The sequence below is a fragment of the Microtus pennsylvanicus genome, chromosome 9 (genome assembly GCF_037038515.1).
Source record: "Microtus pennsylvanicus isolate mMicPen1 chromosome 9, mMicPen1.hap1, whole genome shotgun sequence".
NCBI classification, from domain to species: domain Eukaryota; kingdom Metazoa; phylum Chordata; class Mammalia; order Rodentia; family Cricetidae; genus Microtus; species Microtus pennsylvanicus.
This window is the reverse complement of record NC_134587.1, coordinates 50,042,474-50,069,836: the sequence shown is the minus strand read 5'-3', so window position 1 is coordinate 50,069,836 and position 27,363 is coordinate 50,042,474. Positions and strand designations below refer to the sequence as shown.

Below are 27,363 nucleotides of genomic sequence, written 5' to 3'. Positions count from 1 at the left end.
CAGGCCAGAGGCAAGGCCTGGGTCTCATGGAACAGCATGGCCAGCTGGCCCTCTGTCCTGGCCAAGTCTGTAGGGTGTGGACAGCTACTGGGAAGATGGCCAGTGGGGTTTGTTTGACTCTATCCCAGGGACTGAAGCCACAGACCCTCTCCCAGCTCCCAGAGCCAGCCCCACCCAGTGCTGTGAACACAGTCAAAGGAGGCCTGGCCCTACCACCTCCTGGCCCCGTGCCCTGGAAGCAACAAGATTTGGCCGTGTATGAGTCCAGGCCTCTTCCACCATGACTTGCTGGTCTCTCCTGCCCTGAGGCAGATGCTCCAACCCTGAGAAACTCAGGACTGCAAAGAACTGAGTCCTAGACCCTGTAGCAAACCCTGAGAAGCTGGGGCACAAACACAGGTCCAAGCACAGGCATGGTGACTTGGGGCAGGATCAGCTGGAGACCCAGGTGGGGTGCAGACAGAAGACAGGATCTGTGATGCTCCTGACACAGAGGAAGGGACAAGAGATGCCACTGGGGGCAACCACTCAGAGGAAGGATTTGGGCATGTAATGGGGAAGAACTCCGCTAGCAAAAGTGGGGGCTTAAGATCTACCCCTTAACTGGCTGAGTGGCCCTGAGAAAGTCACCTTGGCACTCAAGGCTCAGTGCACTTATGTGTAGGTAGGGACCATAGTATCTTCTTCCCATGAAGGCTGTAAGAATTTAATAAGGGGACAGCTGTTAAGGGTACATAATGCCCTTGGGGAGGACCTCAGTTTGGTTTCCAGCACCCATATCAGATGGCTCACAACCAGTTGTAACTTCCACCCCAGAGGATCTGACGCCCTCTTCTGGCTACTACAACAGTTACCTGCACTTACATACCACACACACACACACCTTAAAGACTTGTAACCAGGTGAAATACACTGGGCTCAATGTAGCCTAGTGCAGATGAAGCCTGTGAAAAGAAAGCTGCAATTTTTGCTGGGTCAGTTGCTTGGGTGAGTTTCTGTCTCTCTGAGCCTAATTTTCTTGTGTGTAAATTAGAGACCAAAAGGCCTTCCCTGCCAAGTATGATAGTGTGTACCTGTACGAGCAGTGCTCGGGCAGGCAAGAGAAGCAACTTTGAGGCCAGCCCGGCCTTATTATTGCATAATAAGTTTCAGCTCACCCAGGGCTAGCCAGCAAGACCGGATCTCAGAACAAACCACAAATTGTGTGTGTGTGTGTGTGTGTGTTTGTGTGTGTGTGTATGAGAGAGACAGAGAGAGAGAGAGAGAGAGAGAGAGAGAGAGAGAGAGAGAGAGAGAGAGGATTTTTCATAAAATAAATGTTCAAAAAATACTGGTTTATAAAAGCAAGCTGTCTAAGAGGCATCTGCACAGCCATGTTCACAGCAGCACTGCCCACAACAATTCAAACATGGAAGCAAGCCAGCAGTTCATTAATGAGTGAGTAGACAATCAACAAACATAGTCAAGCAGCAGAACAGTAACCTGTAAAAAGATTACATCCTGCTAGAGGGATGACCCTCAAGGACACTGCCAGTCACAAGGCAGGAATGTTGCCACTTCCGTAAAGTGATGGCGTAAGGGGAAGGGAAATGTGGGCTACTGTCCAAAGAGAGCAGAGCTTTGAACCAGCCTGCCTCCATCTTGGGTGATAAAGCCATCTTACAGTAAAGATAAATTGGGTCCATTTATGTTTATGATTAAATCTCTGTTTCTCAAGGATTAGGCTCTGCCCCACCTGTAACCTTAAATACAAATGGTTCTGTACTGCCTATTCCAGGAAGCTGCAACCACTTCTTTGTATCAAAAAGTTGTAACCATCTTGGAACCCTACTTGTTCAAAAAGGTTGTTATGACTACCTGTTGTTATGGCTACTTTGTTAGGACCACCTTGCAACCATGTCTTTGCCTCAGGAGGTTGTTATGACTACCTTGTTAGGACCATCTTGTGGTCATGTCTTTGCTGCAGGAGGTTGTTATGACTGACCTGTTGTTGTGGCTACCTTGTTAGGACCACCTTGAAATCATGTCTTTGCCTCAGGAGGTTGTTATTACTGACCTTTTATGTTTATGTTCTGCTCCTGTAACCCTGCCAGTTTTGCCCTTCAAATCCCCCAGTTGGAAACCCCCTACCCCTCAGTTATAAAAACCTTGTCTTCCTCATGCCCAGGGCTGATCTCTTGAACTCCACATTTAGGGAAAGGCAGCTTGTGTACATGAATAAAAAAAAAACTTGCTTTAATTAATTGCTTGCCTTAATTAATTTGCCCATGGTGATTTGGGTCAGTGGGCTTTCTCCTCACATCTTTGGGATTAACAAGTTCTGCAATAGAGAGAGTTCTGGGGATGGAGAGTGGTGGCGGGTGCAGGACTCTGGCCACTGCATGATGACCCGAATGCCCCACTGCAGCCCACAGGCAGAGGTCCCAGCGAGGGCAAAGGGGCAGGCATGGCCAAGAGATAGTAGATAACAGTCTTGTTCACGGAGGGATGTGAAGCAGCTCAGGGGACAGGGCCAGTGGTCCCTTTCTACAATGTTCCAATATCATTTTCTATAAAGCAGAGCAACAAGGCTACCCTGATGTATGTCCCAGAGGACAGAAGACCCTGACTCTGAATGTGTCACTCAGCTGGTGCCTAGCAACCATGACATCCAAAGATGGCCCTCAGTACCTGCCGGCCTTTACACACCTGCAGCTCACTTGCTCCATGCCCACCCTCACACTCAAAGCAAAGGACAGCTGGAGTGTTCCAACCAAGGCCAGAGACAGGGTGGTAGCTAGTCACCTGAAGAGCCAGCCTTCTGAGCCTTCCTATCTACCTCAAGAATCTCTTCTTGCTTTGTCCACCCAAAACAGTATGGACCCCAACACTCACAAGCTGACCTTGACAAGAAATTCAAGCCCTCTGAACTTCATTGCTCTTGGACACAGGACAGCCAGGTGTATGTCACAGATTTGCTACATCTAATATTAATTAAATTTTTAAAAATCCAGAAAAAATTCCAATGAAAAGATGAAGGCCAGGGGCTAGCAAGGAGCAGAGAGGGAGGACTCACAAGATCTCACGTTCAAGTAGGCCTGTGGCCGCCACTACTCCTGACCCCTCTATGGCCCCAATACAGACACAGGACCCCCAGGCTTGACCCTCTGAGATCTGGTACCCATGTGCCCTAAACAGCATAGCTCATTGACTACCACACATCCTCTGCCATCTACCCTAGCCTCTGTGTGACCTCAGCTCCCTGCCAGGAGCTCTGGGAACTGGCTCTGTGTGACCTTGTGCCTGTCACTCTTGTTCAGAAGAAACAGGATAAAATGGTGAGCTCCAGGTTCTGAGAGGGCTCAAAAAACTGTTGTGCACAACCCGCAACCTCCTCCTCCTCCTTCTCCGCACCTCCCACAGCAGCTGTTAGCAATCTACTCCCCAAAGGCTTGAAGGCAATTTCTCTCGAGCCAGCAAAGCAGTCAGGGAGCCAATAAGAAGGAGGATCAGGAAGAGGAAAATTACTGGTGCTGGCCCCAGCCAGTGCTGGGGTGGGGGGCTGCCTTGGAGAGTGGGGAGCTGGAGGCCTGGCAGGCTCTTCCTGAACTATGGGCTTGGCCCCATGCCTTGACCCCTGTCTGAGCTAAAGGGACAGTGGGCGTACTTGGGGCCCCTGTCCTCCTCTGGAACAAGCCCACTCTTTGGCATCCAGAAACAGGAGGAAGAAACAGGCAGGCCTTTGTAAGGAGGAGAAAAGCCTCTTGCTGGGCCCCAGGTCCTACCATGACAGAGCCTCCTGGGGCCTAGGAACCCATAAGTGCCAGAGCTCCAGCCCCAAGCTCTTCTGCTCACGGCTGTACGTCGTATATGCCGTTCCACACCAGTGTCACATGCAAACACACGACCATGTCACACACCAGCCTGTGTTCCTTAGACCTGTGCTAGGTTTCTCTTCTGTAGCTTCACTAATGCTGCTCTTGCCCCTGGTGAGGATTCACCCACCATACACTCTGCTGGGTGCTGATGTCTATGTCCTCTGTACCGGGCCTTAGTCCTTGGAAACACATGCTACATGCTACATGCTTGTGGTGGTCCTCACCCCAGGGGCAGGGGCAATACGACGTCATAGTTAAGGACACACCCCAGCCTCTGTCACCATGTGACCTTGTCAAAGCAACCTGTCCTGTCGGTGCCTGGCCTTCTTCAGCTCTAGAATGTGACACAGGTGGCGTTTCTTTGACAGAGAAGTAGATATCTGGTGTCCATCCCAGCTCTTGGCGTGCTAGGTAAGCGCTCTGAAACGGTGCCTGAGTCTGGGCCACGCACCAGGCTCGTGTGCCCACTGTCTGCTGTGCACGAGACACTGTGTTGCTGGGAAATCCTAACAGATGGTAAGAGGGTGCGGTGACCTCATACTGAGAAGACATCCTAGGTTCGGAGCAGGATAACTGTTTGCACAGGGCCAGAAAGGGGGGGCTAGAGACAGATACTGATGAGGGGGGCTAGAGACAGACCCTGATGGGGGTGCTAGAGACAGACCCTGATGGGGGGGGCTAGAGACAGACCCTGATGAGGGAGGGCTAGACACAGATCCTGATGGGGGGGGGGTTAGAGACAGATCCTGAATAAGGGGGAGCTAGAGACAGACCCTGATGAGGGGGAGCTAGACACAGATGCTGATAAGAGGGGAGGGCTAGACACAGATGCTGATAAGGGGGAGGGCTAGACACGGATGCTGATAAAGGGGGAGGGCTAGACACGAATGCTGATGGGGGAGGGCTAGACACGGATGCTGATAAAAGAGGAGGGCTAGACACGGATGCTGATTAGCTGTGGGCAGTGAAGCACAGGGATCATTTTGGAGTAATGAACATGTTCTTGCCAGGTGTGGTGGTGCATGCCATTAACCCCAGCACTCAGGAGGCAGAAGCAGGCAGATCTCAGCGAGCTCAAGGCCAGACTGGTCTACACAAGTTTCTGGGAAACCAGGGCTACATAGAGATACTCTGTCTCAAGGAAGAAGATGGAGGGAGAGAAAGAGGGAAGGACGGGGAGAGGGGGGGGAGAGGAGGGAAGAGAGGAAAGAACAGTCTTTCAAACATGATTGTGGAGATGATTTCAAAAGCCCGAATTCACTAAGAATCAGAGTTCATGAAAATGGTAGAATTATATATATGGAAACTCTATGTGAATTTAATCAGTTATGTGAATTATATTTCAGGAATGTTGAATGTTGCTGTGGAAACAAAAGTCCTCGTGTTAGCCAGGCATGGTGGCACACGTCTTTAATCCCAGCACTCCAGAGGCAGAGGCAGAGGCAGGTGTATCTCTGTGAGTTTGAGGCCAACCTAGTCTATGGAAAGCATGCCCAGACAGTTAGAGCAACACAGAGAAAACCTGTCTGGAAAATCAACAACAACAAAAGCCCCCCTTCCCCCTCCCCGCCTCCAATCCTCATGTTTAGCTGGGGAAGTGAACTTTTCATTGTCATCTACTGAGAGTAGCCCAGAGTCACTGACAGCAGAGAGTGGCTGTGGATGTCTCTACACACAAGAGTGGGCAAGCAGATCCCTGGGAGAGTTTAGAAAGAGCACAGACTCCCCAGCGCGGTCCCAGCCTCGGAATGTGAAGAACTGGGAGCCTCCAAGAACCCAATTCTAAGGGTCAGCTACCAATGGGAACCACTCGGCACAACCATAGTTGGGGAAACTGAGGTTAAGCAGGAGAAGGGGCCTGCTGGGTCTGGTGGATCAAACAGCAGGACAGCTGGGACTAACTGGTCCCCTTCCTGTTTTCTTCCCTCCTTCCCCTCTGTCTCCCCCAGGGAGGGCCTCCCCTGCCATCAGCTGTGACTCAGAGCTCTGAGTCATCCTGTGGCACAACAGAAGGGACTTCTTAAGAAAAACAATCCCTAACACGGAGCTCCCCAGAACCTTGGGAACAGGATCGGCCCAGGGGGCTGGGAGGAGGAGAGAGAAAGGTCAGGGCCCTGTGGGAGGCCAGGGCTCCCCAAGCCTGACTGCTCTTAGCCACTGAGAGGTGCAGCACATATGTAAGGAGCCTCAGCTGCATCACCAGCAAATAAAACTCCCTCTGCACACTGAAGCTCCATATGCGCAGGCGTCATGACAACAACTGTGTGTGTGTGTGTGTGTGCACGCGCGCGCGCGCGTGCAGATGTGTATGAGCAGATGTATGTGCGCAGATGTGCACTTACAGATGTGTCTGCAGGTGTGTGCACAGATGTGTGCGTGTATGTATATGCAGATGTGTGCAGAGGTATGTGTGCACAGATGTGTGTACAGATGTGAGCACGTATATGTGTGCAGGTGTGCACAGATGTGTGCAGATGTGTATGTGTGTGCAGATGTGTGCTCATATATGTAGAGGCTAGGGATCAAGGTCAGCTGTCTCACTGAATCATTCTTCACCATATTTTGGAGGACATGTCTTCTCCTTGAGCCTGGAGCTCACATATTAGCTCAGACAGTCGAGCCAGCAACCCCGGGGGATCCTCTTGTCCCTGCCTTCCCTTCCCTGTGGTTATGTAAGTGCAAGGGATCAAACAGGCACGTGGGACCAGCACTTCAGCTATTAAAGCCATCTCCTCAGCCCCATGATATGAACTTCATAAGCACCAGTTTTCTGAATCCTCATTAAAACTTATGGGTGCCATCATGCAGTTTTAGAGACAGGGAAACTGAGGCTCAGAGAAGTCAGTCTTCAGTTGAATACTGCACAGTTAGGCAAGGCAGAGCAGAGTTTAAATCCAGGGCTAGATTTTGAAGCCTGTTACTCTCTTCTACATGGGCTGGGGAGTTGGTGCAGTGGTTAAGAGCACTGGCTGTTCTTGCAGAGGACCAGGGTTCAGCTCCAGCACTAAATGGCAGCTCACAAACATCCCAAACTCCCATTGCAGGGGATCCAATGCCCTCTTCTGGTTTCTTTAGAATCAGGCACGCATACATGTGCTAAAGACATGTAGGCAAAACATAAAATGAAAATAAATACATGTTTTTTATTCTTATTTTTTAAAGATTTGTTTAATTTTATGTTTATGGGTGTTCTACTGCATATATGTCTTTGCACATGTGTATGTAGTGCCCTTGGAGGCCAGAAGAGGACATCAGAACAGGCAGAGAGCCTAATTGGTAGCTAAACTGTGGTCCTGCTTGAACAGGCTTCAGAGAGCCCCTCAGTTCCCAGCTGCTCATCATTCCCCCTAGGGCGTTTTCCTCAGCCATGGCTGGGCAGGGCAGAAGGGAAAAGGCCTCTTGAGATAGGCTAGGCTTCAATCTAGCAACTATAAATAGGCCCTTCTGGCTTGGGCTGAAATAGTTATGCCAGTCCCAGCTCGACAGACATCAGAGCACAAACGGCCCCAGAAATGAGCCCCTCACCTCCCACACACAGTTAACTAAAACTTCTTCAGGAAGCCATTGTTCACAATTCTTGAGGAAGAGGGTTTGAGCAAAGAGCCACACCCGCCTAGAAAGGAGACTGTACCTGGGCCTAGGCTTCTTTTTCTGCTTTTACTTCCATTGCTTCTGCCTGGGACTCAGTTTCCCAAAATGTGAACTAGGGAGGTCGGTGTGCACCCTTGGGCCCTTCCAGCCAGCATGCTGTGACACCTGCTTCTCAAACACTTATCTTATTGTGCCCAGCCCCGATCAGCCTGGTAACTGTATTTTGTCGTTACTGAAGTGCTGGGAACCAGTCCCAGGCAGGCCCTCTATTACTGAGTTACATCACAGCCCCTGTGGCACATCGCAAATTAAATGTTGTTGTTGTTATTGTCTAGGATTTTTAAGAACCTCGCCATCCTGAGTGTTGGGTGCAAAGGATGGAATGTTGAATAAGTCTCTGTCTCTGTGTCTGTGTATGTCTCTCTCTGTGTGTCTGTGTATGTCTCTGTGTGTATGTGCCTCTGTGTGTGTGTATATCTGTGTGTGTGTCTCTGTTTATGTCTGTGCGTGTATGTGTGTGTCTTTGTGTGTCTGTGTGTGTCTCTGTATGTGTATATCTCTGTTTCTCTGTGTGTGTCTGTATGTATGTCTCTGTGTGTATGTGTTTCTGTGTGTATGTGTTTCTGTGTGTATGTGTGTCTGTGTGTGTATATTTCTGTCTCTGTCTGTCTCTGTGTAGGGAAGGGACATGACAGGGCTTCACTGGAACACACTCTCCTATGAGATTCCTGCATTGCCCTCTCTGACCGCCTTCCTCTTTGCCTGCCATAATTGACTGCTCTGAAATCCCATCAATCGAGCCGCTCCTCTCCTCCACGGCCATCTATGGCTCCCAGTGACCAAAGACTGAAGCTTAGCTGGCATCCGAGGGCTCTCTCCAGTCATCTGTGTCTCCTCCTGCCACTCTCAGCTCAGTATCCAGACATGACTCACTCATCCTCACAGGGCTCCCCCAGGTAACCAGCCCTTTGCACATAATCCTCTTGCCTGGAACACCCAACTCCCCATCTCAGCCCAGCACTCATCCCAGGGCAGGAAAAGCTGACTGGCCCCATGGGTGTCTTGGAAAGCATCTGGGTATGGGCCACAATTGTCTCCCTCAGGGATTGCATGGCTCCTCTTTCAGGACGGGGCAGTTCACCACCCATTCCAGAGAGTCAGCAAGGGTTGGCTGGGAGATGGGGGTGAGGGAGGCTGGCGGCAAAGAGCCAAGAGAATCCTGGGAGAGCACACATTTCCCAGGACTTCTCAACACCAGGTCCTGAAGAATCAGGGCACTTCAGTGAGGGAAACACTAAAACAACACCATGCAGGGTCATAAGATGTGCGTGCACACGCGTGTGCATGCGTGTATGTATGCATGTGTGAGATGGTGTCATTAATGAAGTTCCCCAAGTCTCCCCTGGGAAGCTCCTAACAGTCTCTAGTAGCGTGGATTAAAATACACAGTCAAGGGCAGCATGGTCTGGAAGCCCTGATCCCTTGCCTGGCCATTCCCCATTCCGTCTGAGGGGTGCTCTCCCTTCCTAGCTCACCCAGCCGTCCGGCACTCACGTTCCTCTGCCCTGTCCAGAGAAGCACCTCCTCCTAGCTGCACACTTAGAACATCAGATCCATCTACACAAGACCCAGGAGGAATGGGAAGCTTCTATTCTTTATGTCTTCTCCAACTGCCAACTCAGGCCCTAGATACTTGTCACATGATTCTGGGAATGAATGGATTCCAGAATCCGCCTAACATTTAAGTCAGAAAAACAAAGCGCTGTGCATAGTCGGAAAGGGTGGGTGGGGCAGCTGGGGAAACTGACAAGACAGCCTTCCAGCGGCGAGGGAGAGAATGTTCCAGATGGAGAAGGAGGTATCAGTGTGCCAGAGACTTGGGGCAAGGATATCTGAGGATCTGATGGGAGGACACCAGGGTGCTTACATCCAAGTTCATGGAGGTGAACGTGGGGCGGGTGCAGTGCAGGGGATAGGGGAGCCGCAAGGGTGAACAGGCAGACTCCTGAGACCCTCAGCTAGGCCCGAGCAGTTCTGGCTGTGGCCCTGTGGCATTTCCAGAAGTTCAGCAGGCAGACAGAATGTAAGGGCCTTGTGACATGGCTAGCAAAATCATACACAGGAAGGGGCACCCCAGTCTCTGGACTGTCAGAAGTAGGTACCCCAGAAGCCAGGTGTGATCGTTCATTGGTAGCTAAGGGTGGCCAGGCCTCTGGACCTAGGGAACCTTCTAGAAACCTCTGGATCCAAGGACAAAGGCCCTGTCATCTAGACTTCAGAGGGACAGAGGCGTGCTCAGCTCCTCCGCTGGGTGCAGTGGAGGATTGGGAAATGTAGGCACTTGCTTCCTGCTTCTTTTGGCAAGCAACGGTGACATCATGGGCTGGCCACTGATGCCATGGGCCACTGATGCCATGGGCCGGAGGGCGCTCTCCTTTCTCCTCACACAACTGGAAGTTCTCTTCTGTTAGGTTGAAATGCTGTCACAGTGACCCTCCTGGCTTTCCATCTCACAAAGGCCTCTGCGGGGCTGTCTGATCCCCACCACCACCTTATTAGATGAGGGGGAGACCAAATACACTGCCCTTGAGGAAACGCCCAGGACCCACTCAAGGAATCAGGGTCTCCTGGCTTGCAGCCCAGCACTCTGCCCAGCCCCCCAGTGCACTGCAGCTCAGGCTCACCCGGGAATCTGATAGGCCGGCCCAGCCAGGTGGGAATGACTCATCCAGTCTCCTGACTCACACTCCTCAGGGGCCTCCTAAGTCAACAAGCGGGGACTTGGTGGCCACACCCAACTTTGTTCACCTCTCCACAACCTGCAGGGAGGGTTCCCACCTCTCCTCCCACTATAGAACTCCCAGAAGGCTTGAGAACACAGCAAGCAAGAAGCACAGCCAGGGCGGGAGCAGGCATGGGCGCTCAGCCCGCCTCACCTCTGCCCTCAGCTGCCTTCCCCTTGGTGAGGAGCAGATGGGGTGATGAATAGTGTTGTCCAAAAAAGCTGTTCAGTTTCTTCCATTCCGGAATCATCTAGACTCCCGGGACACTGGGTGGACAGCAGTTCTGTGTTGTTCTACCTACCTTTCAGAGCCGTGCAAGGAGAAGACAGCCACTCCGGGAGGAGACGCTGTGAGCTGCCGGGCCCTGGGAGAGGAGTGTTGGTGGAACCTGGAAAAGGGCCCAGGAATCTCGGTGTCAGTGTCTGAGGTCACACGGGTAAATTCCGCCTACCTGCAGATCTCCAGCCAGTGCTGCCCACACCTGATGCTGGAGGGTTGAGCTGGTCAAGGGTGGACCTCAGGATGCCAGGCTATGAGCTCCTTGGAGTAACTGCTTCACTCTGAGGCTGTGGTGCAGTACATGACCCAGCAAATGCCACCTCCAGTGCCCATTAGAAGAGCCCCAAGGCTCCTGATGTGACGATATAAGCCCCTTCCTAACCAGAGTATACGACCCAGATATGGCTGATGGGTTCCGCAATGTTAGTAGGTAACACAGCAGTGGGCATGGAGCCACAGGCAGAGGGGCCAGAGGTCACATGTTTCTCTAGGTCTGGGATACTGAAGTTAAATGGCACCTCTATAGGCCTTTCTCAAATATCTTGCGGAAAATCCCAATTCCTAGAGGCATGTCAAAGCACATGGGGTTTGTTTTGAAAAATGACAGACAGCTATGCACACTCCATTAACTCCAAACCAGTCTCACCTGCTCACTTGGGGGGCTGTATATGTTCTTAAGTGCACCCCTTTCCTCATGCTTTCAATGCAGCAATGGGTACCCCCAGCCACATCTCCTGTCTCCCATCCACACAGAGGTCCAGGCATCACTCCCACGACCTCCAGCTCACGTTGACTTCCGATTCAGTTCAGCCTCTGACTACAGGGGAACACAGCCCACTCTCCATCGCCACCGCAACCTCTCAGCTGGCCACTGACTCTCTGGTCTCTGACTCTCTCCCAGTGCAAACCTGCTCAGAGCAGACCCAGACCACATCACTGGGTCGCTCAGACCTGCTGTGGCTCCACACAGCCCCAGACAAAGTATAGGATCCTTTGCTGACTTTCGGTGTCTACTCTCTGTGGTCTGTCATGGCCAGCCGCTTGAACCACAGCTCTCTCATCTGCTGCCTGCCATACGCCTGCCACATAGAGTGTGTTCCGCCCCTGCATCCTCTGGGCAAGTTTTGTACCCTGTGTCCTTCAACCCTCAGCTCCTAGGTTCTCTGCCACACTAAATAGCAGCAGTCTGTGTCTGTATCGGTCTCTCCCAGCAGACTAAGATCTGCTCGTGCTACTCCAGACCCTGCCCGCTGCAGCTCCAGATTCCCCAAAGGATATGCTTGCACGTACGTGTGACACATGCGCTCACAGGCACACGCCCACAGAACTTGCTCACAGTACAGATGCTGCCATCTATGGGCAAGAAAAGCATTGCACGCTTCCTGAGATGGACTCCAGCCTTCACGCTTCACTAGGTTTACAAAGACCCCAGCTAAGACCGAAGTTAGCGGGTTTCCCTTCTGGAAGGGCAGAAGCAACTGGAAAACAAGATCTGCAAGCCACTGGTGCTACTAGCTCGGTCTCCACCCACGTGCTCCCAAAGGAGCAAGAAATGGAGGGTTTCTGTCGCAGCCCCCACCATAGCTCCAGGCAGCTGGTTCTGAGTCTGCCTGCACATCTGCCTGCACTGCCTCAGAGCTCAGGGAGAGGAGGCAGCTTCCCAGAATCAGGCTGTCCACCAAGGAAAAGCTAGCCTCTGGCAGGGAGCTCACTGACAGTGTGCAGGCCACCAGGGGACCTCATCCGGAGCATTCTGCCTGTGGAAGGTGCAGGCTGCAGCGGTGGCTGTTCTCACCCTATATATAAGACCCCTCCCGATGGGGGCTGGAGAGATGGCTCAGAGGTTAAGAGCATTGCCTGCTCTTCCAAAGGTCCTGAGTTCAATTCCCAGCAACCACATGGTGGCTCACAACCATCTGTAATGGGGTCTGGTGCCCTCTTCTGGCCTGCAGACATACACACAGACAGAATATTGTATACATAATAAATAAATAAATAAATTTATAAGACCCCTCCTGAGTCATCAGTAGAACTTTTGGACTAGATGGCCAGTCACACCACAAGGATTCAAACGGCCAAGTTGTCACTTTCTGTACACCTACCAGGCATTAGACTCGACAGGCAATATAGGAAATCTGCCAGGCAGGTACCATGCCATTCATCTTGCCAAGCAAGACCTCAGGCTCAGAGAGGTGAAGTAAGGCTCCAGGGGTCAGGTCACACAACTAAGATGTCTAGGCAGACTGCTGCTCTTGGGCCCAGCTTTTACTCAGTATCAAGCTATAAATAAGTGTACGCTTCCTGCTTACTTGGAGAAAGACCTGAAGCTTTGGTTGCTCAGGCTACAGCACATTTCTGCAGAGGGCTACAGGGTACATGATCTGAGCCATAGCAAGCCACTGCTGTCTCTTGTATACAGGGCTTCAGGGTACATGATCTGAGCCACGGCAAGCCACTGCTGTCTCTTGTATACGGGGCTTCAGGGTACATGATCTGAGCCACGGCAAGACACTGCTGTCTCTTGTATACGGGGCTTCAGGGTACATGATCTGAGCCACGGCAAGACACTGCTGTCTCTTGTATACAGGGCTTCAGGGTACATGATCTGAGCCACGGCAAGCCACTGCTGTCTCTTGTATACGGGGCTACAGGGTACATGATCTGAGCCACGGCAAACTACTGCTGTCTCTTGTATACGGGGCTACAGGGTACATGATCTGAGCCACGGCAAGACACTGCTGTCTCTTGTATACGGGGCTACAGGGTACATGATCTGAGCCACGGCAAGCCACTGCTGTCTCTTGTATACGGGGCTATAGGGTACATGATCTGAGCCACGGCAAGCCACTGCTGTCGCTTGTATACAAGACTACAGGGTACATGATCTGGGCCACGGCAAACTACTGCTGTCTCTTGTATATGGGGCCACCTGGTAGGTGATCTGGGCCACGGCAAGCCACTGCTGTCTCTTGTATACAGGGCTACAGGGTACATGATCTGAGCCATGGAAAGCCACAAATTGAGAATGATGTTTATCATCTTAAATGTAAAACCCTCTGGTAGAGATGTTTATCAAAGCCACATTGCAGGCCTTCAGATGGCTTCCCACTGAGTCATTCTCTCCTGTTGAAGGGCCCTATTTCTCCACCTCTTCATGACTTAGCAGGAAACTATTTCAACAACCGCTCGCATTCTAGAAACAGTGGAATAAAGTCTGACCCAGAATTCGAACAGAAGAGGGAGGCAGGATGGACAGACGGAATCTCCAGGGTGAGCTGCCTGGGTTGGGGGAAGGCTTGCTCAACAAGCACAAGGCTCTGGGTTCTACGAGCAACTCTAAGAAAAGAAAAAAAGTATCTGAATCTAAACTGGCTATGTATGCCTTATCAATAGGCTTAATTTTGAAATATCCATTCTAAATCAACTATTTTTCTGAGACAGGGTCTCATTTATCACAGGCTGGCTTTGAATTCAATACACAGCAAATGTGATCTTGAAATTTTTATCTTTCTGCCCACTTTATACAGGTGTGCAACATCACACCACTTTGTACAGGTGTACAACATCATACCCACTTCATACAGGTGTGCAACATCACACCACTGCATACAGGTGTACAAGATCACACCACTTTGTACAGGTGTACAACATCATGCCCACTTCATACAGGTGTGCAACTTCACACCACTGCATACAGGTGTGCACCACTGCATCCACTGTAGCACGCTGGGGCTGTAACTCAGGGCTATGCACGCTAGATAAGCACCCCACCCAGTCCTCGATTTAGAATCTTCCAGTTCAATGTGACCCCTGGACCGGCAGCAACAACATGAACTGGGTGCTCATGAGAATGCAGATTCCAGGCCCCAACCCAGCCCTAAGGAATCAATTCCTGGGTGATTGTGGACATGGTAAGTCTAGGAGATTCTTCAGAACATCATGTCTATCTACTTTCAAGATTATTAGAAGAAGTCTACATTTCCCTGGTGTCACAGTGTCGCCTCCCTGTCCTCAGAGCTGCACCCCACTCCAGGAGGCAAAGCGGTTTTCACTTGACCTTGAGATCTGGCCCTGGTCAGGTGGGAAGCTGACTTGGGAGGTGAGGAGAAGGCAGCACTCCCGTGCACAGAGGAGTGGGAGCCAAGTTAGAGAACCAGGCCAAACAGGCAGGCAAATGACTCACCCAAGTCAGTTCCCTGATCTTCCCAGGCCTGGAGTTGATTCAGATGTGCGCTTTTAAACTACACAAGTGATGGCACTCGGGGCTAGGTGAGTGCTTGTGGGAACACAGTGAAGAGGTGGAATTGGCAGTTCCTCAGACCCTCTCTACCGTTCAGATGGGGAAACCCGTCAGGTGAGAAGGCAGTGAAGAGTGCCACCTTCTTCGGGGTCAGCGCAGACAGTATCAGGGTTGGGCACACAAAGGTCGGTGCTCCCATGCCAAGTGTGGTGCTCCCACCCCAAGTGTGATGCTCCCACCCCAAGTGTGGTGCTCCCACCCCACGTGTGGTGCTCCCACCCCAAGTGTGATGCTCCCACCCCAAGTGTGGTGCTCCCACGCCAAGTGTGGTGCTCCCACCCCAAGTGTGATGCTCCCACGCCAAGTGTGGTGCTCCCACGCCAAGTGTGGTGCTCCCACGCCAAGTGTGGTGCTCCCACCCCAAGTGTGGTGCTCCCACGCCAAGTGTGGTGCTCCCACGCCAAGTGTGGTGCTCCCACGCCAAGTGTGGTGCTCCCACGCCAAGTGTGGTGCTCCCACCCCAAGTGTGGTGCTCCCACCCCAAGTGTGGTGCTCCCACCCCAAGTGTGGAGGCCGAGGGTAGCTTGGCACGGGCACTGGCAGAGATGTTTATGGAGGTGGGGAAACTGAAGCCTCCAGAGTTGCCAGGGCCTCTCCTAAAGCCAGGAGCTTTCCCCTCATCTGCTAACAATGTGGTGGAACAGAGGCCTAGGAACTGGCTTTCTTCTAGGGAAATTCCACGTGGGCAGGGAAGACGGCCCACCCACAAGAGCCCCGATGCCAAGAGAAACTCTGCTAGCATGTGTATTTCCTGGCTTTCTTTCCCTTGTGCATGTTGCCACTCTGCCATGAGCCAGGCAGAGATGGACTGAGACTCAACCACCCACCTCAGTTTTGGACAGAACCACGGATAAATTAATTTTCTATTTCTCTATATATTTTCCTTGTAATGTGGGGGACCTTTTGGACCCATAGGTGGGCCTAATGGCAGGATAGTAAATCCTATAGTTCTCTGTAATATGAAAACACAATACAAAAAATTCAGACATATACAATGTGGGAATTATCAGACCCCCAATAAACACTATGTTCTAATTTAGACATGCAGTCATGACACATGCAGTCATTACAAAAAGATTCAGCTTGGGCTCCGACGGGAAGGCCTCTAGCACATCATGCTTTCCACACTTGAAACTGTACAAGCGTCCCACGAGGCTCCTGCAGGAGTGCAGAACGGATGCAGTGGAGCCAGGGAGGAAGGGTTGCCGGAAAAACCCTGCATGTCCATTTACATTTGAGCTGCAGATATACATTGATTTTTCTTTATAAGTATGCCCTAAATATTGCAGGGAGGAAAGTAATACTAAGTAATTACTCATTCTTTATCTGAAATTCTAATTTAACTAGCATCCTGTTTCCTTAGTTGCTAAATATGGCCACCCTAAGGGCAGAGTCTCAAATTCCACATTTCTAAAAAGCTCCTGAACACAGCCTTGCCGCATCTAAAACATTCACGGTCATGAAAATGGAATTTTATGCAAGCACGAACTCTACAAGCTTTTAAAAGACCATCCAAAGAGCCAGGCCAGCCATTCCCAGCTTCTAAAGGTGTGTTCTAGAACCAAGTGTCCTCTTGCTTGGTAGACAAACAGTCCGGTAAAGTGCAAAGGGGACAGGGCCTAGGCTAGCCCATGAAAATCCCACTCTGACATAGCTCAACTGGCTTCCACCTCCTGGCCTGAAGCTCAAGAAGCAATAACATGTGACCATACAAAGATCATATGGCCCTCACCCTTCTGCTCCCGCTCCAGGGTGCTTGGATCAGATGAGAAAACAGCAATTCTGAGAGTCTGAACGATCTGCACTGGGGAAGCACCGCGTAGGTGCATTGCAGAACCCTGAAGCTGGCAGAGGGCTGGCCTAGCATACACAGCTGGGCAAGGCGGTACATTGCAGAACCCTACAGCCGGTAGAAGGCTGGACTAGCATGCACAGCTGGGCAAGGTGGTACAAGATGTAATCATAGCACTTGTAATGGAGGTAGGAGTGCAGGGCCATCCTCAGCTACATAGTGAGTTCAAGGCCAGCCTAGGCTGCTATAGGAAACCCTGTCTTAACAAACTAACAAAAATGTGAGTAGCTAGCCTTGAAATCTTAACTTTACCCTTGAGGAAACCAAGGCACGGAGGTGGTCCACTCAAGGTCTGCACCACGAGCACAAAGAGAACCAAGTAACCTCTGCGGAGAGGCGATTCAATCAGGGTCACACCGCAAGTGCAAAGCAGAAACTGGAAAGAGAACCACGGTCCCTCTGCTCTGCCACTGAAAGTCTCAGCTCCACCCTTCAGAAAGACCTGCTGAAGTCTGCAGGACAACGGGACTCCTGGTAGCCAGTCGCAGTGCTCCTTCAAGGATGCGGTTTCCCCACCAGTGATGGTAGAAACACAGGACCACTCATGGCCACTGCGACCCTTCTGGATAACAAGTGGGAAAAATCAAATGTCTCAGAACTGAGCCAGCAACTCCACTTGTAATAATGAAGAAAGAACACGGGAAGAGGTGGCTCAGTGGGTCTAAGCAATTGCTGTCAAGCCTGATGCCCCCATTGTGGAGAGAACAGACTTCACAAAGTTGTCTTGTGACCCTTGCCTTGGCATGTGTGTGCACATGCACACACACACATACACACACACAAATAAATAAATAAATGTAAATAAAATTTTTAAAGAACATATAAAAAATACTTACTAGGGTGTTCAGCATGGTATTGTTTATGAACAGTCTAAATGTGTGAGCTTAGATGATTGTTAAGTGAAGGTACCTACCTGCCCACAGGGAGTGGAATAATAGTGATAAAAATCTAGCATACCTCACTTTTTTAATTTACAAAAGATAGGGTTGGGAGTACAGCCAAGAGGTTGTCTAGCATGTATGAGGTCCTGGGTCTAATGTCCAACACCAAGAAAGAAAAGGAAAAAGAAAAATTTAAAAATAAATAAATAAAATTAATTATACTATTGTTATGGAATATTAGTTTAAGGTGTGTTACATTTGTTTATACTGTGGGATGTTTGTTTAATGATGTAAAGATGTGTTGCATTCTTTTATGTTGCATTTGTTGAACTCTGTAAAACTGTATTTCTTTGCCTGCCTAAAACACCTGACTGGTCTAATAAAGAGCTGGATGGCCAATAGCGAGGCAGGAAAGAGAAATACATGGGGTTGGCAGGCAGAGAGAATAAACAGGAGAAATCTGGAGAAAAGGGAGGAGAGAAGGAGGAGGATGTCAGGGGCCAGCCACACAGCCAGCCATGGAGTAAGAAGGAAAGAAAGATATATGGAATAAAGACAGGCAAAAAGCCCAGAGGTGAAACGTAGTTAAAGGGAAACAGGACGATTTAAGTTAGAAAAGCTGCTTAGAAACAAGCTGAGGCCAGGCATTCATAAGGAGGAATAAGTCTCCGTTTATTTATTTGAGAGCTGGGTGGCAGGGCCCCAAGAGTGAAAAAACTAACCGCAGATTAGTCTATCATTTTAATCTTCTGGCCCACGAGAGTAAGAGTTTATATAGAAGTTGAGCGGTGCTAATGCCAGCAGAGGCAGGCAGATCTCTGTGAGTTCAAGGCCAACCTGGTCTACAGAGCTAGTTCCAGGACAGCTAGGGCTGTTACACAGAGAAACCCTGTCTCGAAAAACAAAACCACAGTAAACCTGAGAACAGTTTTATGTTATGTTTAAAGAATCCTTCATGAGAAAATATTTGTTGTAATATTGAGAAAAAATCTAAAAGAACAGAAAATTGTACATACAGTATGACCATTGTGTGGTGTTTAAAATGCCAGGAAGTGGAGGCCGGAGAGCCAAGCTCGTCCAGAGATCTGAGTTCAGTTCATAGCCCCCACACCAGGGAGCTCCAGGTCTGTCACCCCAACTCCAGATCAGCCGCCTCTGGCCTCTGCAAGCACTTAACACTAAAATGCATGCACACACCGATATACTTGCATGCACACAGCAACCATAAAATAAATCTTTTCTAAAAAAGAAAATGCCAGGAAGAAAACACACCCAAAAATTAGTAGTGCTCACTTAGGTACCAGCTAAGGATAATTCTTTGTTGTTGTTGTTTTTAAATCTTTAAAAACTTCTATTTTCCAAATTTTCTATCACAAGCTCCTGTCACCACGAGGAAGGAAAGTCCACTGAGGAGACAAGCAGAAATGCCACCAGGCCACTCCCCAGATTTAACTAGTATTTACGGAGCAGTCACCCGAGTCCCGCCCAGCCACAGCCTCTGAGCAGGGACACCAGGGCCCCACCCTGGGGGCTGAGAGGCAGGAATATATGTCCTGCATTTGCTAAGTACTTGGCCCAAATGACAAAGCCCTTGAGGTTGGAAAGTAACAAGACACCATTTGCTTAGCCAATGGAGCACAGTGAAGGAATCCACCCCCATGGGCTTGGCCCCTCGTCGGAGTTCCCTACCAGGTTCCGTGGCTCAAACCCTTTCTGGATTCCTCTTGGAAAGCCGGTTTCGGGGAGACGTTATAACCAGGAAAACCAAATAACCAAACAGAAAACAGACCAGACAAGGGGGCACACTCTTAGTCCCAGGACTTGGGAGGCAGAGGCAGGCAGATCTCTGTGAGTCTGAAGCCAGCCTGGTCTACAAAGCAAACTCTAGGCCAGCCAGGCCTGTATAGTGAGACCCATTTCCTATTCCCTAAATCAAGCACTGAGTGCAGGAGGCGCCAAGGCACTGTGCAGAGCTAACGATGAGTGCCACTAACTACAGAGCACAGAGCTGGGAAAGGACCTAGGACAAGGAGACTCGGTGTTCTGGGCCTCAGCTTCCTCATCTGCAAAGTGGGTAACATAAGGACAACATCGGGGTTACTGTAAAGAGGGTAAGCAGCTTCACTTCCCCAAGGAAGGCCTCAGTTTGTTTATCTGTAGAATGGAGTCCACATTTCTTCCTTCCTAAGACTGTTTGAATAGTAAACAAAACAATAAGAGCTGAAGGTGAATTGGAAATCAAGGAATACTGTCTGGGAGTGAAACCCACTCTCAGCTTCCTGTCTGCAAAACGGGGCTATTGGTTCTGCTCAAATTCTAGTAGACTCTGTCCAAATTCAAGTAGGACCGCAGAACTTCTGCATCTGACTGCAGCGGGCTCACCTGTCACTTCTAGGCACGAAAGTTCCGTGTCAGTAGGCTGAGCACAAAGCACTCTGACTCACAAGCCCCACACTGCTCCCCGCCCCGTGGTGTGCGATGGTCACTGGAGTCCATTAAAAAGGGGTGCAAGAGCCAAATCCCACTCTTCTTTCTGTCAGGGGCACAGACCGGACCCCAGCCCTGGCCCCCAGCCGCCTCGCCTCACCCACCACACCCACTGATTTTTCTCTCCCCTACCCTGCAATTGCCCATGTGGTCCCAGGCAGAGCAGGAGCAAAGGGACACAGCTCAAGAGGAGGGGGAGGGGAAGCGGGCAGCAGCAGGAACTGAGCCGGCCTGTGGCCTCCGACTTCACAAACCGCACCAGGCTGTAATATGACACACGCTCATTCAGCCGAAAGGGAGGAGATATTTTTACTTAACATCCCTCAGCTGCCTAAACATCGTCCGCCCTCCCACCACCGCCACGCATAGCATAACTCCTGGGACCCACTTTTCTCTGCTTCAGCTCACATTTGCTTAGGAGGTACCAGGGGGGACTCACTTTTCCCAGCCTTTGGGAAAGTCTACGACTTTGACAAATAGTAGAGGAAGAACCAGTTCTGGCCGGGCGCCCAGCTAACAAAGGACCTTGCCTGCGTCCAGAAGCCTTAATTTCCTAAAATAGATGGGAGACTGATCCGCACCCTGGGCACGTTGATGGTAAAGAACACATGTGTTGATAAATAACCCTGGGCCCCTCCAGTCTTCCCTGGGCTGTGCATACCAAGTCCCCAGCACCATGCAAATGTCAGGTGCACAGCAGCACACCTGGACCTCCAGAGTTGACCGTGGAGCAAACAGGGACAGGTGGGTTCCGGGAGCTCATTGGCTGGTCAGGCTGGCTGAATTGTTGAGCTCCAGGTTCACTGAGACTCTCTCAAAAAAACAGTGGAGGGGCTGGTGAGGTGGCTGAGCAGAGCGAGGACTCCTACACATGCCTGATGACCTGAGTTTGGCCCCCAGACCCCAGGTAAAGGTAGAAGGGAAGACTGAGTCTACAAAGTTGTTCTCAGATGGCCAGCATGCTCACCCACACACACGCACATCACACATACACACTGTCACATGTTCACCCCAGCATGCTCACCCCCTCCACACACCATCACATGTTCACCCCAGCAAGCTCACCCCCTCCACACATCATCACATGTTCACCCCAGCAAGCTCACCCACACATACACCACATGTGCACCCAGCATGCTCACCCACACACACGCACATCACACATACACACTGTCACATGTTCACCCCAGCATGCTCACCCCCTCCACACACCATCACATGTTCACCCCAGCATGCTCACCCACACACCCACCACATGTACACCCCAGAGTGCTCACCCACACATACCACATGTACACTCCAGCACATGTATTTCATGTTATTTCAGCTAGATAGATAATCTTCAACACTTCAAAAACCTAGAGAATATGGCATTTAAAATGTTTTAAAAACTTAAACTTTTCTCAACAGTGAGCATGTCTGCTTCTGGGTAGCACCAATTGTTTCAGAAGAAACTCATTATGGAATTTGCCTTCAGTATGACAAGGCTAGCCATTTGGGCAAGAAACTGCTTCTGCCTAGACTGTTTAATGGTATGTTGTATGAACTGGGCATGCAGGACACACAGAAAAATGACTGTTAAACTTTACAAAAGATGGGATGGTCCTTCAGGGTTCCTGCTTCACAGAATAAACTGCCAGACATTCTGCAGGACACAGAAGAAAGCAACTGATAATCTTTGCCATTACAAGGCAGAACAGATCTTCAAATTTCCTGCTTCATGGAAAAGTCTGCTGGATACTATGGACCTATAGGCTGAAGATGGATGCCCCAATGTTACAAAAGAACTTTGGACGTTGTTTACAGTATACTTCTGTTTATTTAGGTAATATTATATCCTTATGGGGTCTTTGGTGGAGTTAAAGACAGAGAGTTATAGTTTTCCTTAGTTATGATAAAAGATAAATTAGATACAAAACTTTAGACTCATACAAAATATTATAACTATAATTCTTGCTTTATAATTGTTTTGTATATGTAATTTTCCTATGTTAAAGTTAAAGTCTTTCTTTGTAATTAGACAGGAAAGGGGAGATGATGTGGAATGTCCTTCTGTCAATATAATGTATTGCTTTATTGGTTGCTGAACAAAGCTATTTCAGTCAATAGTTTAGCAGTGTAAAACCAAGTGGGAAATCTGAACAGAGATATAGAGAGAAAGTAAGGAGAGTCAAAGAGACGCCATGTAGCTGCCAAAGGAGAAAGACGCCAGTCCAGAACCTTACCCAGTAAGCTACAGCCTTGTGGTGACATACAGATTAATAGAAATGGGTTAATTCAAGATGTAAGAGCTAGCTAGAAATATGGTTGAGTCACTGGTTGAATAGTGTTGTGATTAACTAGTTTCTATGTGACTATTTGGGTCTCCACTTACATAAACAGACATATAAAAAGAAAGGAGAATGCAGCCCCAGGCCTAAGCTAGCACTTGTAATTTCTCTTACATCTCTCTCCCTCTAACCTATCATTTCTGGTCAGCAAATATTCCAAAGTTGTGGGCGCAGACCAGAGGAGTTTCCTTGAAGAAAGCCAAAGATCAGTGTTTGAGCAAAGCGCTCCAGGCCAGAATGATAATATCTTTATGTCTAAACACAGGTCATCTAGAAGCCAAAAGCCCACATGAGTCAGGAGGAGGGACAGGAGGAGGGACCGTTGTCCCCAGAGCACTAGGAGACAGGGAGTGCTCCCTCCCAAGCACAGTGCTTGCTGTGACAGTCTAGGTCAGTGCACAGACCACTGTCCACCTCGAGGGAAAGAGGAGGGCAATCAAGACAAAGGAGCCTACGTGACTGTCCCTCAGTTTGAACCTAAAGCACTAGTCTATTTCTTTTAAAGCCATTTTTTAAAGAAAACCAGCAACACTGAGATAAAAGTAAGTAGTTGTATCCCATCTATCTTCAGATAAAATTTACCTACGTTTCCAGGACCTGCTGTTGGCCATCCCAGCAGGCACTGCTCTGATTTGGACCTGCCTGCTGACCTTGAGATGGCCTCCTCAGGGCCCCCAGCCCTCTGACGCAGCACTTCCTCCTCAGCAGCTGGTCCCTGAGTTCACGGTCACTGCATGGGTCACAAGCCTTTTTCAGCATCCTACTGCCTGTGAAGTCCAGCCATGTAGAACGTTCAGAAAACCTCAGTGCCTTTGCACAAGCTGCCCCCATGCCATGGAACAGCTCTTGCCCTGATCCCTCTTCTGGCAAACTATTACTCATCTAGGCCTGGCTCACCCAGACAGAATTAGTCACCCCCTCTTACTAGGTCTAGATATGTCAAGATAGGAAGTATAGAGAGTGCTCTCCTCCTTGGGGCTCCTGGGCCCCTCTGTGGTCAGGTCCCAGAACACAAAGCAGAGAATGCGGCATCAGGTTAGGAGGGAGGAAACAGACTGACAGGCAAGCCTGCCTGCTTCCCACGGCTCTTGCGAGTTCCTAATAAGAAAGACTAGGGAAAATTCTGGAGTAAATTCCTCCCTTGGTTCACAAGGAAACCTTTGCTGCTGGGTAATTTCATGTGCCAAACCAGGCTCCCTCAGCTGTTTATGATTTCCCTGGCATTTATAAATAGGGAGGCCCAAGAAAGGAAAACAGTTACCAAGAAGCTGGAAGCCCAGTCCCATCCGTCTTCCTCTTCCCTTTAAAGTCTCCCAAGGAATACTAACAGGCACCCATAACTGTAAGGGGCAGGGTGGCATTGCACAGAACACCCACGAGTCCAAGGTCCCACAAAAGGAGTCAGGAAGAGTAGGCTGGAACTGGGCCCAGGCCCAGAGGCTGCCCCTTCTGCGAAGGCTTCTATCCCCAGGAACTCCAGGAGGAACTCCTGGATCCGTTAAAAGATTCCTCTCTGTTCTACTGAGACTGTGAGAATGGAATGGAATAAAAGAGTGGGTGTCTGGGCTGAGAATCTACAGTTGGATCTCCTGCTTGCCCAACCCCAGCTCTCAGACCTGGGGCTTCCTCCGCAGGCCTGGCAAGTGCTGAACCACGGGGAAGTTGCTATAATAAAGCTGGGGGAGGCAGACCTGAAAAGTGATGGAGGCTTCTAATCACTCAAAAAGGCTTCGACGGTCAGCCAGAAGTTTCTTCTCCAGGCCAGAAGGGACCGCAACACTGCAAGGCGGGAAAGAAAAGAGCTAAATACCTTCAGAAACAGTCATGAAGATGTCAGGCGCGTACAAAGAGGAACTTTCTAACAGTTTTGGGCCCTGAAGCGGGAAGGTATTGCTCAGCAGTGAAGGCTCCGCTGCGTGGACTCCTAATTCGGTCACTGTTCAAGCCATGCGTGGGCAGTCACCTGCACTCTGGGTCAGACACCCCCAAAGCACCCGCGGGGCGGTGTCGTGGTGAGGTCCGGTGCCTGCAGCACTGCGGATCTAGGCGTGGCGGAATGGACCGCTCTTCTTCACCTCTATGTCCACCCTCCTCGGTCACTTGAAGAGAGGCAAGGTGAGCAAGCACGTCCTTCCCCCGCGATGCCCGCGCATGAGCCGAGCTCGGATGGGCACCGGAGGGAAAGGAGATTCAGCTCGGTCCACCCCCAAAGCCCGGGATCCGGCGGCCCGCCTCCCTACCTGCTGTGGCGGTGCTGGAGACGGCGTCTGCTGGGTCCAGCTGTGTGCTCAGCTGGTTCCTGGAGTCGGGGCGGGGTGCGCTGCGCTAGCGGTCGGGTGGGCAGGGCGCGCACCGGAGCCGCCCTCGAGGCGGGGCAGGCTGCGGGGAGGAGCGCAGTTGGGAGGATGAAGACTGGCTCCAGGCTAGCATTCATCCTCTGTCGCGCCTGAAGGTGTCAATCAAGCGCTCTGTGGTCACCAGGAGGAAACTGAGGCTGGGAACATAGAGAGCAGTTGCGAAGGGGCCTAAGATAGTTAGGAGGAGACTCAGAAGTTCACCAGAGCGAGGCTGGGAACAGTGCACTGGGCGTGGACAACCTGCGGTGTAAAGCTAAAGTCCCCAGAGGGCCTTCAGAGGCAAAACCCCCCTCCCCACAGTGAAATAGCTCCCGGCAGGTCGGGTGATGGGCAGTCCACCAGCAGCCTGCCCCACTGAAGAGAATGAAGGAGAATCTCTTCTCTTCTAACATCACCCAGAAGTAAGGAAGGAGAAATGCCGAGGCAACCCCATCCTAAAATGTGAACCATGGCTAGGTGTGAGAGTCAGAAGGCCTGGTCTGGAACGCGTGACATTTCCAGCCCAGGGACTCTGGGTAGCACTATGACCATAACACATCTAAGGCTCAATGCAGCCAGTGGTCAAATGGACCTCTCATGGTGGGCGGAACCACGACTCCGCGAGGAAAGCGCTTAGACAATGGCAAACACCCTTATGAACAGATGTGAAAGCAAATCTTCCCCAAGGCCCTGGTCGGGAAGCACTTTGATTCGAGTGTAAGAATTGCCTTCTTACTGTATCAGGGACCGTTTGAGCGTTTATTAGGGCAGGATACAGGATGCTCCAAGCATGGCTTCCCTTTGGAAGAATTCACACAGCACACAGGGAGCCGCAGCAAATGATCATGTCCACTCCAGTCTGAGTGTGTCGGTAGCTCATGTTCGCCAGAGTAAAGCTCCCTCCGACACAGGGTAAACTGTAGCAGGATTCAGTAATTACTAGGTGCCCAGGCTGGTGTTTCAGCAGCAGAGAAAGCAAGAACTCAGAATTTCCAACTTTGGTCTTTCATTGAGAAGTAGCCAGGAAAGCCGCAAGGCCTGTGGAATCCCAGGCTGGCTCGTGTGTCCGTCATCATTGCCACTCCGCCCCCCGCCGTCACGCCCCCCCCCCTCCCACACCCCGTGCCACCAGCTTTCACCCTCCCTTCCCTGTCTCCCAGGGAAGCATCATGGTGTACCTTTATCAGAAGAGATCACCGAGCCACAGAAAGCGTGGAGCTCTCTGGGTCTGGCCCTCTGCACAAGGCTTGGCCATGGCTCATATGTTCAATGTCCTGTGTCCTACTCTGCCAAGCTTCCTGTTGTGGTAAATTGTCCAGTTCTGCTTTCTCTAAAAACTGGGGCCCGCAGGTACCTGTGTTTACTCAATAAACCTCTTGCTAATTGCATCCTGTGGAAAAAAAAACTGGGGTGCCACACCCCCTCGTAGGGCCACGGGTGGGCTGGAAGGAAAAAGTGCAAGCTGCTTGGCTCTGTGTTGACTCCAAACCCAGGCATTCGTGTTTCTTAGGGATTATCTAAGGCGTCGTTTCCAAACCAACAGTGCCTTTCAGAGACAGGAGGGGAACCTTAGATCTGTGTCCCCCTGGAGCTAGACTATCATGTTGGGATAGAAGACACACTGAAGAATATTTGTGCACGCCCTAGTGCTAGAGAAGGGGGTACCGAGTCAAGAAGCAAAAGGGCTTGTTCCTGTAACTCTGTGATTATTCCTCAGCGGTTGGAGAGGCAGAGCAATCACCTGAAATTACCAACACTAATTATAAGAATGAAGATAGAGTGACTGACGCTTGCAGAGGAGGGCCAAGTACGGTCGTCTTCTTTGTTTCTCGGTGTTCACAGACGCTCAGGGGATATCCTAACCTGCCCTCTCTGGTCAGCTCAGTGTTGCAGGGGCTCCAGAAGTCCCGTCAGCCCCGTGCCCCATCCCCTTTCTTTTCTGGACTCCCCGCAGCCCAGAATCAGTCAGGTGCATTTGTCCTGGATCCTCGCCTGCAGATAGAATCTTGATATACTCTTGTGACAGAAGACCTCCCCATCCTCAGAATGACGATGGGAGAGATGAAGGCCACACAGTTTATGCAGTAGTCAATCTCAGAGGTGCCTGCTTCCTTCTCGGGAATGTCTCACCCACAGATTCACTAGAAACCCATATTTGTACAATATTCCTCCCTTTTTTCAACAGTCAGAGAAGCAGGTTCATGCTACCCAAGCCTAGCTTTTCTTACCTTCTTCTGTGGATGCAGGGATTCAGTTCCAGGAGTGGGGTGACAAGGGGCTGTAACTTAGCTGATAGAATGCTTGCCTTGCTTGTACAAGGCTCTGTGTTCAATCCCCCAGCGCTTCATACAGCAGCCTTGGTGCTACCTGACTCTAATCCTGAAGCTAGAAGACAGAGGTCTGAGGATCCAAGGTTCAAGGCCATTCTTGACTGTACGGTAAGTTTCAGGCCAGCCTTTTTTGTAAATTAAAAAAAAAATGAGGAAATTCTGACAGAGAAAACCAGTTTTTCCAGGCAGAAGGCAGAGGCATCTTTGGAAGGATGGACTAGAAAGGGGACCAGCTCTTTCGCAGTTGAGACAGGTGAGGTAGGGGCAGGGGTTGGAGGCAGGAGAGGAATAGGCTTTGCTCCACCTGACCTTCAAGGATGGCTAGGGCAAGCTCACA

The 27,363-nt window shown here is 50.5% G+C and overlaps 1 protein-coding gene across 3 annotated transcripts in view; it reads right to left on the bottom strand.

The window, feature by feature from the left end:
• Positions 1-24,672, bottom strand: part of Gsn (gelsolin) — a 55,016-nt gene extending 30,344 nt beyond the window's left edge. For 2 of the 3 annotated variants that reach the window (XM_075985998.1, XM_075985999.1), the window contains exons 1-3: positions 24,601-24,672; positions 24,052-24,139; positions 10,533-10,619 (exon numbers count right to left, since the gene is read on the bottom strand). The gene's annotated coding sequence lies outside the window, so the exon portion shown is untranslated. Of the gene's footprint in view, positions 1-10,532; positions 10,620-24,051; positions 24,140-24,323; positions 24,529-24,600 lie in introns of those variants that run through there. The other variant, XM_075986000.1, reaches the window with a different exon arrangement.
• Between the last annotated feature and the right edge of the window lie 2,691 nt (positions 24,673-27,363).